The sequence below is a fragment of the Lepidochelys kempii genome, chromosome 7 (genome assembly GCF_965140265.1).
Source record: "Lepidochelys kempii isolate rLepKem1 chromosome 7, rLepKem1.hap2, whole genome shotgun sequence".
NCBI lineage: Eukaryota > Metazoa > Chordata > Testudines > Cheloniidae > Lepidochelys > Lepidochelys kempii.
In genome coordinates this window covers 22,593,172-22,606,536 of record NC_133262.1, presented here as the reverse complement: position 1 = coordinate 22,606,536, position 13,365 = coordinate 22,593,172, and the positions used below count along the sequence as shown (strand labels likewise).

At 47.4% G+C, this 13,365-nt stretch overlaps 1 protein-coding gene across 4 annotated transcripts in view; it reads left to right on the top strand.

The window, feature by feature from the left end:
- PLXNA1 (plexin A1) overlaps nt 1-13,365 on the top strand; it is a 274,489-nt gene that overhangs the window by 4,533 nt on the left and 256,591 nt on the right. The window contains exons 1-2 of one of the 4 annotated variants that reach the window (XM_073351346.1): nt 2,779-2,962; nt 3,143-3,252. The exons of 1 other annotated variant lie outside the window; for it this stretch is intronic. The gene's annotated coding sequence lies outside the window, so the exon portion shown is untranslated. Of the gene's footprint in view, nt 1-2,778; nt 2,963-3,142; nt 3,253-3,958; nt 4,037-13,365 lie in introns of those variants that run through there. 2 more of the 4 variants (XM_073351345.1, XM_073351347.1) reach the window with 2 other exon arrangements.

Sequence of the window (13,365 nt, the reverse complement as noted above, 5' to 3'; positions counted from 1 at the left end):
TCTACCTGCATCTTGAGTGGCTGTTTTTCTTTAACAACCATGTCAGTATCTCTAGACAATGCTTCCTGTGCCAATGCAACCTTGAGCAGCCGGGGCATCAGTGCTCTTGCCATGGTACTGGGGAGAATGCTGAAGTGTGATCCTTCCGATAAGGCCTTTAAAATCCAGAGCCTCTCTGCTGTGCGTACAGGGGCTTGTCTTGGGGTCCTTGATCAACATTTTGCCTGCCTTCTGTTGCCATGCTACTCAGCTGTTGTATTGTACATATGTGGGTTATGCAACATTGGGGGATCCTTCAGGATGAAAAACAATAAAGGGACAGAGCGTTAAATGATTAGAGCATGGGGCACAGAGTCAGGATTTTTGGGGTTCTAGTTTGGCTTTGCTATTTACTTGGTGCTAATGTATGGCAAGTCAGAACGACCTTGGCAAAATTAGCATGACCTTGGGCAAGCTACTTAATTTCTTGGTGCCAGCCGTTACCCTAACTGTAAAGTAGGGATGATACGCTGGACTCCCAGAGGTGGTTAATAGCTTGTAAAGTGCTTTGAGCCCTTCCTCTGAAAAGTAGTATCAAAATGCAAAATATTATTATTGTGATGCAGTTGTTTATTTTCCTTTAACTAGGCTTGGGAAGCACAAATTAAACAACCAGACTGTTGTTGCTGGGTCATTACTTGCTAAATAAAGTGATTTGTATCCATAGCAGTGAAACTCAGGCATTATATGTTTATCTGATTTTAAGGTACATGTGTTCAAACTGTTCACAGCTCAAGGAGGCAGTGTAGTCTAGTGATGGGACCAATGGACAGAGAGTTGTCTCCTGAGCCTTGTTCCTGGCTCTGAGAGGAAGTGCCATCTAGTGGTGGACACAGGGTCAAGTTTCCTGGGCTCTGTTTCTGGATCTGGGAGGGTATGTGATCCAGTAGCCGGACCAGGGCTTTAGGAACCAGGATTCCTGAGGTCTGGTTTCAGCTCTGCCCTTAGTCACCCTGGGTCCTTGGCCTCTCGGGGTGTGCCTCAGTTTCCATGTTTTTAAAACTGGGGTGATGCTACAATGGGCAGCAGAATTCGGTCTTATACACAACTGCATTTGGTCCAACCCCTCAGACAGAGACAAACACCTACAAGATCTCTATCAAGCATTCTTACAACTACAATACCCACCTGCTGAAGTGAAACAGATTGACAGAGCCAGAAGAGTACCCAGAAGTCACATACTACAGGACAGGCCCAACAAAGAAAGTAATAGAACGCCACTAGCCATCACCTTCAGCCCCCAAATAAAACCTCTCCAGCGCATCATCAAGGATCTACAACCTATCCTGAAGGACGATCCCTCACTCTCACAGGCCAGTCCTCGCTTACAGACAGCTCCCCAACCTGAAGCAAATACTCACCAGCAACCACACAACAAAAACACTAACCCAGGAACCTATCCTTGCAACAAAGCCCATTGCCAACTCTGTCCACATATCTATTCAAGGGACACCATCATAGGACCTAATCACATCAGCCACACTATCAGAGGCTCGTTTACCTGGACCTCTACCAATGTGATATGTGCCAGCAATGCCCCTCTGCCATGTACATTGGCCAAACCGGACAGTCTCTATGCAAAAGAATAAGTGGACACAAATCAGACATTATTTAACATTATTTAACATTCAGTTTTAATTATAACATTCAAAAACCAGTCGGAGAACACTTCAACCTCCCTGGACACTCAATGACAGACCTAAAAGTTGCAATTATTCAACAAAAAAACAAAAACAGACTCCAATGAGGAACAGCAGAACTGGAATTAATCTGCAAACTAGACACCCTTAAATTAGGCTTGAATAAAGACTGGGAGTGGATGAGTCATTACAGTAACTTAAAACTATTTCCCCATCCTAATTTCCCCCTACTGTTACTCACACCTTCTTGTCAACTGTTTGAAATGGGCCATCCTGATTATCACTACAAAAGTTTTTTTTCTCCTGCTGATAATAGTCCACATTAATCGATTGGTCTTGGTAGAGTCGGTATGGCAACCTCCATTTTTTCATGTTCTCTGTATCTATCTATCTATCTATCTATCTATCTTCCTTCCTTCTGTATTTTCCACTGCATGCATCTAATAAAGTGGGCTTTAGCCCACAAAAGTTTATGCTCAAATAAATTTGTTAGTCTCTAAGGTGCCACAAGTACTCCTCATTCTTTCTGGTCGTTAGAGAGTTGTTGCCATCTGTGGCTGGAGGGTGCTGTAAACTTGCACAGCAGTATTGGGCTTGGCTGCCAGCCCACTGCTAGTTTATTTGCCCCCTCAGTCACCTGCCTGCCCTCCTGGGGAGCTGAGAAGAAGGGGGAGGGCTAGCTCAGTGGTTTGAGCATTAGCCTGCTAAACCCAGGGTTGTGAGTTCAATCCTTGGGGGAGTTATTTAGGGACCTGGGGCAAAAACTGGGGATTGGTCCTGCTTTGAGCAGGGGGTTGGACTAGATGACCTCCTGAGGTCCCTTCCAACCCTGATATTCTATGACCTGCGTTTGTGGTTCTTCCATCGCTTGTGGACCCTCCTGGCACTTACAAAAGCATTGCCGCTTTTAGGGCAGCCCCTCTGCCCTTGCCCTTTTAACGGGGTGCCCGCCCCTTTCGGCTCCCCTGCTCCTCCTCCTCTCTCGGTGCGCCAGTCTGCGCAGGCCAGGGCGCCCTCTAGAGGGGAGAGCTGGGGGAGCAGCCAGTAGCTGCCCGTTTGAACGTGTGACTGAGTCGCTCTCCCTGGGAAGTCAGATCGAGGCTGGAGTTCCATTGGAACCCTGCGCTGCATTCCATTCCAATTCCATTCATGCTGGTCGGCGGCGGAGCGAGCGAGGCGCGGAGCGGAGCCGAGCCCCGGCTTGCCGGGAGGGGGGAGGGCTCGTTGGTTGGTGGGGAATGTGATTATGGCTGGCACATCTGAAGCAAGCTCCAGTCCAGGCGGTAAGTAACCAGAATCCAACTTTCCTCCTTCAGCTCCCAGGAATCGGATGCGTGGGGTTTGTCCCCCCCACCACCCCTTTCTAAAAAAACCGAGGCGGTGACTGTGCAGCGAGAGGCGGGGGGAAAGGTGGCTGTACAGGAGGGTGAGGGGATTGCAATGCCTTTCTCCTTGTTTCCCAGCCTGGCTCTGGAGCAGTTGTGCCCCATCTGAGAGAGAGACACACTGTGCCGAGAGAGAGACGGAAATGTTCTGCGTTTCTCAGCTCGCGGCAAGCCTGTGCTGTGCTGGGGTAGGATTGCAGTCCCGTCCCCCCCCCCCCTGGGGGGAGATCCTTCTTTCTTTTCGCATGCACACAGGGGAAGGGGAGTTCTCTGGATGCTTTTGCTGGGTGGGCTCGCTGCTGTGATTGTGTGCGTGCCGTTGTGTTCCGCCGGTGCTGGAAGAATGTAAACTAGAGAGACAAGAAAACGTTTGGGGGTGTGGGGAGCAGAGGGCAATCGCCCAGCCAAGAAGAATCTGAGGGGGTGGGTGGATTGCACAGGGGAAATCTGCTTCAAAATGAGTCTGAATGGCTTCCCTTGAAATGTGGCTGGGCTGGAGCGGAAAGAGTTTAAAATAAACGTGCAGGGGGCTTGCTATTAAAAGTGTGGAGGACGAGGAAATCTGTTGCCTTCGCAATTGACTAAAGGGTGTGTGCGCGCGTGTAGTGGGTGTGGGGGGGATGAAATGGAAAGGACTGAAATTGATCAGCATGTGGTTGTAAATGCTTATTTTTGGAATAGATTGTGGGGCGGGGGGGAGGAAATATCTTAACGCTTAAAATGCTCTCTCTGGGTAAAACGTGCTACTGCTGTTTCCCTGCCTGAGGAGGGCTGCGAGGGAGAGACCCACCCCCAGTCACAACATGCAGCGGTAACGTGGAAGGTACGGAAGAGCTAGCACAAGGGGGAATGCAGCAGGGCTGTGGAAGGAGGGGGATCCTGGAACAGGCAGGATGGATTGTCCGTGTGCATGGCAGGGAGGGAGCCAGGAGGGAAAGCCATGCCCGATCTCTCTGCGTTTACGTTTGCCTGGTATTGTATTTTTATTTCTAAAAGACGCTTTCTCCTCCCTGTTTAAGTCCTAGGGAGGGAAGCGAGCTGGCTGCTGTGGGGAGATGGGGCGTTCAGTGAAGGCTGTGAAAGCGGCACTGCATCTTCTCCTCCCCAGCCCCTGCTTTCTGGGGACTTCTTGTAGAGAAGAGCTGGGTCTGGGCTTGAGGTGGGAAGCAATCCTGCCCGGATTTGGAGGCTGCGAAGCTGGGAAATAGCTTTGCATTGCAATCGTGACTAACTCCGAGTCATCCTTGGAACGGATCCGGCAATGAAGATAGGGCTTTAGATTGTATTTATTTCCTTCAGCCTCCCCCCCCCCCCCTCCGGTCCCTGGGTTTAAAGGGAAAAGTTTACTCTGATTGTTCACTGATATTTTTGGTGGGGGATGGGGGTCGTTCTTTTTTCCAGTGTATAATTTATTAAGGGGTATATCAGGTCTAACTCTTGCTAGTGTTGTACTCGGTTTCCTAGGGACATGTCTAATTGTGGGTGTCCGGGGAGGGAGGGAGGGAAGAGCTAGCATTCCCCAAGCCCTGATTGATTGCTCGCTCATCTGAGCCCCTGGGGCTCTTTTTTCTTTGGGTGTCTGGGGTTGAGGAACTTTGCCTGGAGTGTATGGTTCATCTTTTATTAGGGGAAGCCCAGCGTACATGGGGGCTGGCGCTGCTCCTGCTTTGGGCTCCTGGAGGAGATGCCTTCAGGGCCTTAGCTGGTCAGAGTGAGGACAGAGAGGCATTCCTTCCCTGCGTGGGTGATTCACCAGATCTTCCCAGGCAGTAGTGGGTATAGCCAGGCAGGGGATTGTGTGGGCTGTGGGGGTACAAAGGCTCCCTGGGTGCATCCCAGGGTGCCTGGGTCTCAGTTGCTATTGCCCTACTGAGAGGATTTTCATTCCCATGCTGGATTTCATCTTTCCAAGATGAAGCAGCTGTTTTTTGTGCTTGTAAATTTCCTCTACTGCCTGCATTAACCCAGCTGCGCTAGTGAAACTGACCAAACAGCTCAGTCTAGAGACCGCTCCTTGGCTTATTCTTTGCATCCATTGGAATGGGCAGTAGGGGTGAGTCTACATGCAGAGAAATGTGCAGAGCATTATAGCCTCCTCACCTCTCTATGTCTCAGTTTCCCCATCTTTAAAATTAGGAGGATGACCGGATCACACAGGAGTGTTGTGAGGATTAATTCAGGTTTGCAGTGCGTTGAAAAAGGTAAAGCGCCATATATGGGTGAAGCATTTATTATACTGTAGTTTGTGAAAGGCTGCTGTGTATCTGTGATTTATAGCCATACCTAGTTCCACAGGGTGGATTTATATACTTGTATACGTGTATCACAGTGTGTGTGAAGCCCTCTAATATCAATGTGGAAGGTGGTGAAAAGAGCTATTTGCCTGTCTGTTTATTTTCCCTGACCACTTACATATAGCACTGGTTTCAGAGTAGCAGCCCTGTTAGTCTGTATTTGCAAAAGAGAAAAGGAGTATTTGTGGCACCTTAGACACTAACAAATTTATTTGAGGATAAGCTTTCGTGAGCTACAGCTCAAGGAGTGGACACACGCACACAGCTCCAGTGTGCTTGTGGGGAGGGATCTGCAAATATTCAGTGGCATGCTCTGTGGAATACTTAAATCCCTGTTTTTCGAGGTGTTTTTGGTCTCACTCCTCACAGCAGTCAGATTCTTTCTTCTCTCCCCAGCAAAGCATATGTGTTTGTGCTGAGGAAGGTGGGTTGAGGAGAGCCAGTATGTAAGCAGAACTTGACATGAAGGTCAGTGGTTAAAGATGAGATGGGTTGGGAGGGAAAAGACAGGCATTAGCCTTACTTGTTAACTCCCTTCTCCCTCATGCTTCAGGGAGAGAAAAATAAGAGTAAACATGCTAATAAAAATTCTTGATCATCCTCTTATGTCAGGACCTCTGAGGGGAGAAAAGTTGTGAAGATGAGCTGCATTTAGGAGGCACTTTTTGTCTTGCTTCAGATAAAATCAGTTTACAGGGCGTATTCTATATAAGAGTGTGTTGTTGGCCTTTTGCAGGAATGAAAATTATTCATCTCTTCTGCAAGGGGGCACATAAAAGGGACAAGAAAAGGCTGTTGACTACATCAGAGGTTATCCATTTGAAAACACCATTTTCCTCCGAACAGCGTCTAATTGCTTCCTGAACAATCTCAAGGTCTTCTTTATATATTCAGTGGGTAAAATGAGTGACTCGGTGTATCTCTCTCAAGATACCAGTGACTGAATGTGCCGAGTAAGGAAGCCAAGGAAAATCTGCAGGGTAGAAATTTCCTAGATGATGTGGAGATAATTTCTTAAGTGGTTACAAAGAGAGAAGGTTTTGCCTCTGAGTATTTGCATAGTTCAGCTCTTCTGATATAAGTAAATTACAGTGTTAAGAGAAGCGAGACAGTTTCAAGGTTGCGTGGGTGGAAAGGAAGTTTGGGTCCAGAATAGGTGATCGTCTAGCATACAGATACACCACGAGGAAGAGGAGCTGGGAATCCAGTGCACCCCATTCCAGATCTATGCATTACTTGAATGCACCCAGTGTCGTCTGTTATGCAGGGAAGTTAAACAGATCTGTCTCTTTGGATTAAGATCCCAGTGGAGATGAATAATGTGTAGTCCCTCTCCAATGGATTTGTAAAGAAACAGCAGCCAGGGGGATGATTTTGTCTTTCACAGTTTGATCGCTAGGCTTTCTGTTCTGTAGATCACATTCTAAAGATTATATTTATTGTATTTTTGTTAGTGCAGTAAGATATCAATACCTGAAAGAGCTCATTCTTAAACATACATAGTGAGGGATGGGAATGGAAGAAAGCCTAAAGTTTTACCTGCTTAGCCCCCTTTCCTGAGGTGTAAGATTTGGGGTAGAACCTGGGAATCAACCTCCATGGACACTTGCATTGCGATTCTGGATGTGAATTTTTTTTTGCTTCTGTCCAGAAACACTTTTCCTGTTAAAGGCAGAGAGAACACTGAAATAGATAAACGAGCCCCTCCTAACTAAAGCTGTGATGGGATTGAGGGACACGCATCAGTGTTTATGGATGCTGTTATTTAGTGGGAGACTTACACTGCTGAAATCCGAGGGGGCAGTAAAAGCTTATGCCTTGCCTGTGCAGGCATACCTCTCATCCTCTCCCCCATTTGGATACGAGAAGACACAACCAGCCAGCCATTCCTCTCCGAAACCGAGAGGGAGAACAGAAATAAATCCTTTGGTCCAGATTGTGCACTGGTATATGGGGTGTAAATCCAGTGCAAGCCTGTGTATTTCAGGGGAGTTACTCTCCATTTGAACCCAGTAGAACCGTCTGGCCGTCAGTTCAAAGCTAATGACGGACTCGTGTTTGTGTTTACTCTGTGGGCCCAGGCTGGCTTCAGGTCTTTGTTGCTGTTTGACTGACTTCTTACTTTTGCAATGGCCAGAGCCCTGGGTGCTGGCGTGCGCGCGCGTGTGTGTAAACTAGAATTCTCAGCACCTGGGACAAGCCAAGGGAAATGTGGCTTCTCCCTCCCTGGGGATCTCCGTGGATGCGGGGACAGCTTTAGTTTATAGTTTGGGTTCCTGTGGTAGCTCATGCCCCAGCTGGCCTTAAATGCCCCTGACCTCCCCAGGGCTCTCTACTTCCCTGGTTTTTCTGGCCCCCTGAAGCCCAGCAGGTGCGGATTATGGCAGTTTGGCACCCCCACCACTCCTCCCCCTGCTGGGCTTTTTGCCCTGGGGCCTTGCACCGGGGTCCTTGCAAACACAGATGTTGAACTGCATCAGGGTCTATATGACCCAAACCATAAAGCGCAAAATATTTGAAGTGTACAGAGATCTTGGGCTGCTATTCATGGTAACCCATCACCTTCTCCTCAGTCTCTTCTCAAGACCCGCTTCTTTTGCAATGTCTATAAGAGTCTAGCCAACGAAGTCCTCTGAGCGAGTATCCTGTTAATTTCCCAGGAGTGACCTGCTCATTTGTGTGGTGGGAATGGAGGAAGGGCAGTGGAACTGAAGCTTGGGGTTGGGGGGTGTGTGTGGCTGAGGGATGGGGAGTTTAGTTCAAAAGTGGACACTGATTATTTTGGGTGCATCCATTTTTGGTTGGACGCCCAACCTGAGAGACCTGGGGCCTGATTTCTCAGAGATGCTGAGCACCTGCTGCTCCACCTAAGGCGAGTGAGAGTTATGAGTGCTCATCTCCTCTGAAAATCAGGCCCCATGTGTCTCAAGCTGAGCACTGGTGCCCACCATTGAAAGCAGGGGCTTTGATGTATTGTACCCTCCTCAAGGCACTGTCTGTGTAGCGTGTGGCGCATTCCGGGGGCTGCTGCATTTGGAACAACTCCCCTTTATAGATCTGATCTACAGGGGGGATCCCGCTGGATGTCCTGGCTCGGTCTCTGACACACACAGCCTGCGTTCTGGTGCCGTTACCCCAGCGTGTACTGGGTACAGCGCATGTAAAAACAGACAGCTTGTTCATCCAGGTACGTCTGGGTGTCTTGTTTGAGCAAATGTCATGTGTACCATGGTGGAGAAGCGCTAACTAAGAAATAAAGCCTGATGGCCTTCTGCAGAGCCAACAGCACTGAGTGGATACAGGGCCGCCTTAGCAAGCACAATGTGGCTTAACCGTGTCTAATGCCTTTCGTGCCAAGTCTTCTGACCTGGTAGCGGGAGCGGGGCTAGTTTTGCTCTGGAGGGGAACACTGGTCTGCACCAATCATTACTTTTTGTTTTTGTTTTTTTTAAAGTGAAACCATTCAGGCCAGCGGCTCGGCCATGTCCATGCGTTTCCCGTTGGAGCAGCCTTTACTGTTAGATGCTGCGGTTTGTGATCTATCCCAGCTTCTCCCTTGCTTTCACACCACCGCTGCTTCCAACCCTTTCCACTTCAGGCAGATCTCTCTGACTGGGAGATTAAATGTAGCCCCACTGGCTAACAAAGCCTCACTGTTAAAAACTGATGTTCTTTATTTAGGACGAGCATGAAAAGCGCCTGCCAAAGCTCCTTGTTCCGTACGTGACAAAATGCGTAAGCCAATTTAAATCAACTTAAAATACAAACCCTGCGTCTAGACTGTCAAACTGAACTGGGTTTTCTTTTTCTCCTATTTATTCTTGGATGTAAGGTGCTATCTAAATGCAAAGTATATAATGTAATGCAGGGTTTGTGACGGATGATGGTTTTACAGTTACCAGAGCACTGTAACAAAGGGGGTAACATTTAACCCTTGTCCAAGGCTCCACATGTGCTTGGTGTGTTGTTTTCAGTGTTGACAGAATCCTTTCTGAACTGTGGTGGTGGTTTAATTGAATGCAGTGTGTTTTTTTTTATTGATTAAACACTAGATTAGTTTTGTAATCTCTCTAGTTTCCTGGGGCAGCTGCCATCTAGTAGTTGGGGCATGGCACTGAGATATGGGAGACCTGAGTTCTGCTTTTGACCTGCAGCGTGGCCTGGGGCAAATCAGTTTGCCCCATGTGACTCAGTTTCCCCATCTGTGCAGCCAGGGATGATGATATTGCTTCACTGGTGGAAAATGGTCTGAGAGCTCTGGATGGAGTAAGTGGAAAGGGTGATGGGGTTGTGATGGCACAGGTGACACAGTCAGCTCGCAACAACTGGGCTGCCCTTTCCTGACTCTGTAGACAGTGCTCCTACATTGTCCTGCTACCCAAGTGTGTGTGTGTGTGTGTGTGTGTTAGGAGCCCCTCTGCAGTCCCCCTTGGTGTCTCTGATAGAGTCGCCCAAATGCAGCCAACACCATCAGCCTTGTCTCTCCCCCTCACCCCCATGAAGTTTGACTTTGTACTGCAGTAGCCTGGCTAAGGCTGCTCAATGGCCGACAGCTTGCAGAGCAGCCTGCGGGCTTTCCACCTCCCTCCCCTCTTGTTATCTCATGTATCCCTCAATCTGCTGGCCAACTTGGCACCGAGACCGAAGAGAAGTAGTAATCCAATTTGGGCACTTTAACTGCACTTTGCTAACCATGCCGCTGGCCAGAGCTTGGAAACTTTAATCTGCCTAATGACCCCAGCTTTGGGGACTGACTGATGGCCATTTGTTTTATTTATTTGGTTTTCCTTTTCTTCGGCTGTTGGGGATGGATGTGATGCCTGTGAGAGGGTTGATGTCCAGGGTCCATCAGCCTGTGCATGGCACCTTACAAATTGTGTAACAGCAGGGGAAGACCATAAATTGTACTTGTATTTTTTTTCTTTTTGTTTCTTCCTCCCCATCTTCCTTTTCTATTCTTCTCCCTTCTTTTCTTGTAAAGACAAACCCCTCTAGGCAAGGTAGTTTTGCAGTATACTGTTATTTTCAGGAACGCTTGGCCAAGAAAAATAAAGTATCTCTCTTCCTTTGGTTGCCTACTGTTTAATGTACAAAATACAGAGGTGGTAATTGCATTAAAATGTATATAATTATACTGTAGGAAAAAAAAATCTTGTTAATTGCACGGGTGTTTTGAACTGATAAGTGTTGAGTGATTCATGTTTTCTTTAGAGTTCACCAAAGCAGAGCTGAAGTCCACAATGCACGAGTTTAGGAGAGAGGCTTGTTTTCGTACCATTTACAGAAAGTTGGCTAAACATTTAGAATCTGAGCTGACTTCTGTATCTCTCAGATCTCCTTCACTTGGCCCTTCATTACTGGCCTTGGTCCTGTGAAGTGTTGAATGTTCTGGCCCTGATCCAGCAAAGCCCTTAAGCACCTGCTTAACTTGAAACACTTAAGTAGTCCCATTGACTACAGTGGGGCTGCTTGCGTTTTCAGTTAGGCATGTGCTTAAGTGCCTTGCTGGATTGGGCCAAAATGCCCACATTTCTTGCAGAATTGAGTCCCCAGACAGTTGGAAACCACTGACAAATGCTAGTGGTTGACTCTGGCTAGGAAGGAAATTTCCACACTTGGTATTTGCCATAGTACAACTAATCAGGTGCATTAAGGGTTCTTTGCTGCCCGCCTCTGAAGCATTTGGGTTTTGGCCATTGTCAGAGGCAGGGCACTGGTATTGATGGATCCTTCTGACAGGATGAAGGGAAGGGTTGCCTAATGGTTAAAAAGACACTGTCAATTTGAAAACCATATATCCACCTGACAGTGCCAACCCAGCTATAGTTACAGGTAACACCTAAGGTGACAGTCACAGAAAGAAGTGTTTACTTTGTGCATTTCTTAGCACTGTGTGTATATAGTCCATTTTACTTGCCCTCCCTATAATCAGTCAGTTTCTCCCTTGCTGTAAAGACCTTTTATAAATATTGGCAGGAGAACAGGAAAACCCTTAAAATATTTGTAAAAATAAACAATTTTCAAGCTATGCTGATTTAAGGGTACCTTAATTTTAAAAAAATGTTAATTGATTACAAAAATGTCTAGTTAGTGGGTTGGCTGTGTCCCTTTAAAACACACCATTGGGAGTCAAGAGGACCCGGCTTCTAATCCTGGCTCTGCCTTTGACTCACTGTGTAACTGGGCAACAGAGATTGAGCCAGGGTCTGGATTTGGTCCTGAGTTTGCATGTGAATCCTGTCTCTTTCTAGCAGGATGAATCTGAGCATCCTGAACTCTGGCAAAATTTAGGTTAGAGATTTTGGGATTCATATTCAGGAGTGTTTAGATTCTGGAATTTTCATTCAAGCTTGGCTCTTCTAAGCAAGTCACCTCCCCTCTCCAGTCCTTGCTTTCCCCATCTGTGAAATGGGAATAATGAGATTTAAGTACACCCCAGGGAGGTTGTGAGGCTGAAGTCATAAAAGATAACAAAGTGCTTTGAGATCTTTGGATGGAGAGTACGAGGGAAGTGTTGACTGTTGTTTCTACTTCTATAAGAAGGAGGAAATTATTTCCTAACCTGAGAGAGACTCTTTGAAGAGGAGACGTCTAGAGTTTGTCGTGGGAAGCTTAGAGCTGTGATGCCTTTGAGAAAATGTTTGAAATTCATCCTCTCTCAAATCTATGTTGCTATGTCACACTTCCCTCCACCCCCATCTCCTCCCCAGTCATTTTTATTCCTAGAAGTGTTGGCATGAGCACAGACTCTCTGATTTGTAAGCATTAGTCTGTAGTTTCCTACCTGAGGTCCTGTTCTCTGGTGACAGAATCATTTCCAGCTGTGATGATGCAAATAGGGGTGGTGGTTATTGCCTCAGGTGGGATAATAAGCAGCCAGAGGATCTCTTAAAAAGCCAAGAACCTGTTTTCCACGCCATTGTTCCCAGGAAGAAATGGGGGAGGAGTAATGCAGAAAATGCACAGGAACGCCAGCAGGATTGTTTCCAAAACAGAATGTTTGGAACCCACATCTTCTGTCTCCCAGTGCCCTGTCCGCTAGGTCATGCTCCCTCTTGTCATTTACATCATAGTCTTGCAGTTCTACCTGTGTGCACTGCTGTCTTTGGATGGAATCAGAACTCCTCAGCTGTGTGTCACAGGCTCTGTACTGCTCACAGTCAAGGAGGAATCTCCTTTAGCTCAAATGTAATGGACAGTTGCTTTTGGAGCAGAAGGATCCCAGTTCTGTCCCTGCTCCCACCTGAAGTTTTGATACCATGATGTGCAATGTAGGGCGAATGTTGAAATGTTGGTGATCACAGAATATATTGCGACATGCTGTGTCATGACATGACCCCACAGTAAGGCCACCCTGTAGCACTCCAGGGGGTGATGCCACTTGCTTGAGCTCTTATGATGGATATTTTCATTGGTTTAAAGTGGATTTCTGTACCTAAAAGACACTGGATCCATCCGTGCGCTTTAGTCCCTGCCTGGAAGGTGATGTCTACAGTGCAAGAACAAAGTCAGTCTTCTTGACCCCTTTGCAGTGACAGCTGACGAGTGAATTCACATCACTTACACTGGTGTTCCTTGTGATACATCCATACGTCCCCAGGGGCGATGGAACAATTTGTATGGTGGGGGTGTTGAGAACCATTGACCCAAACTATAAGCCCTGTATATAATGGAAACGATTTCAAGCCAGGGGGTGCTGCTGCACCCCTAGTTCCAGCACCTATGTATGTCCCCAAGGCGCTGCTCAGAGACCATCAATTTATTTCCTGCATGGACAGCCATTAGCCTGTGACACTTGGTCACTGTTGACTTGGGCTGGATTTGAACCCCAGGGAGTTAAAGGCGAAAAGCACTGCATCCTATCCAGCCAGCCCACCCCTGTTCCTGTAGCTACTCTGAAACACTGAATTCCAGGATCCTTTGGTGTCTGCTTTGTATAGTCTTTCTTCAGGAGTGTGGGTATTTTGAGCCAAATTCTGCCTGCCTTGAGTAGCCCCATCAAAGTCA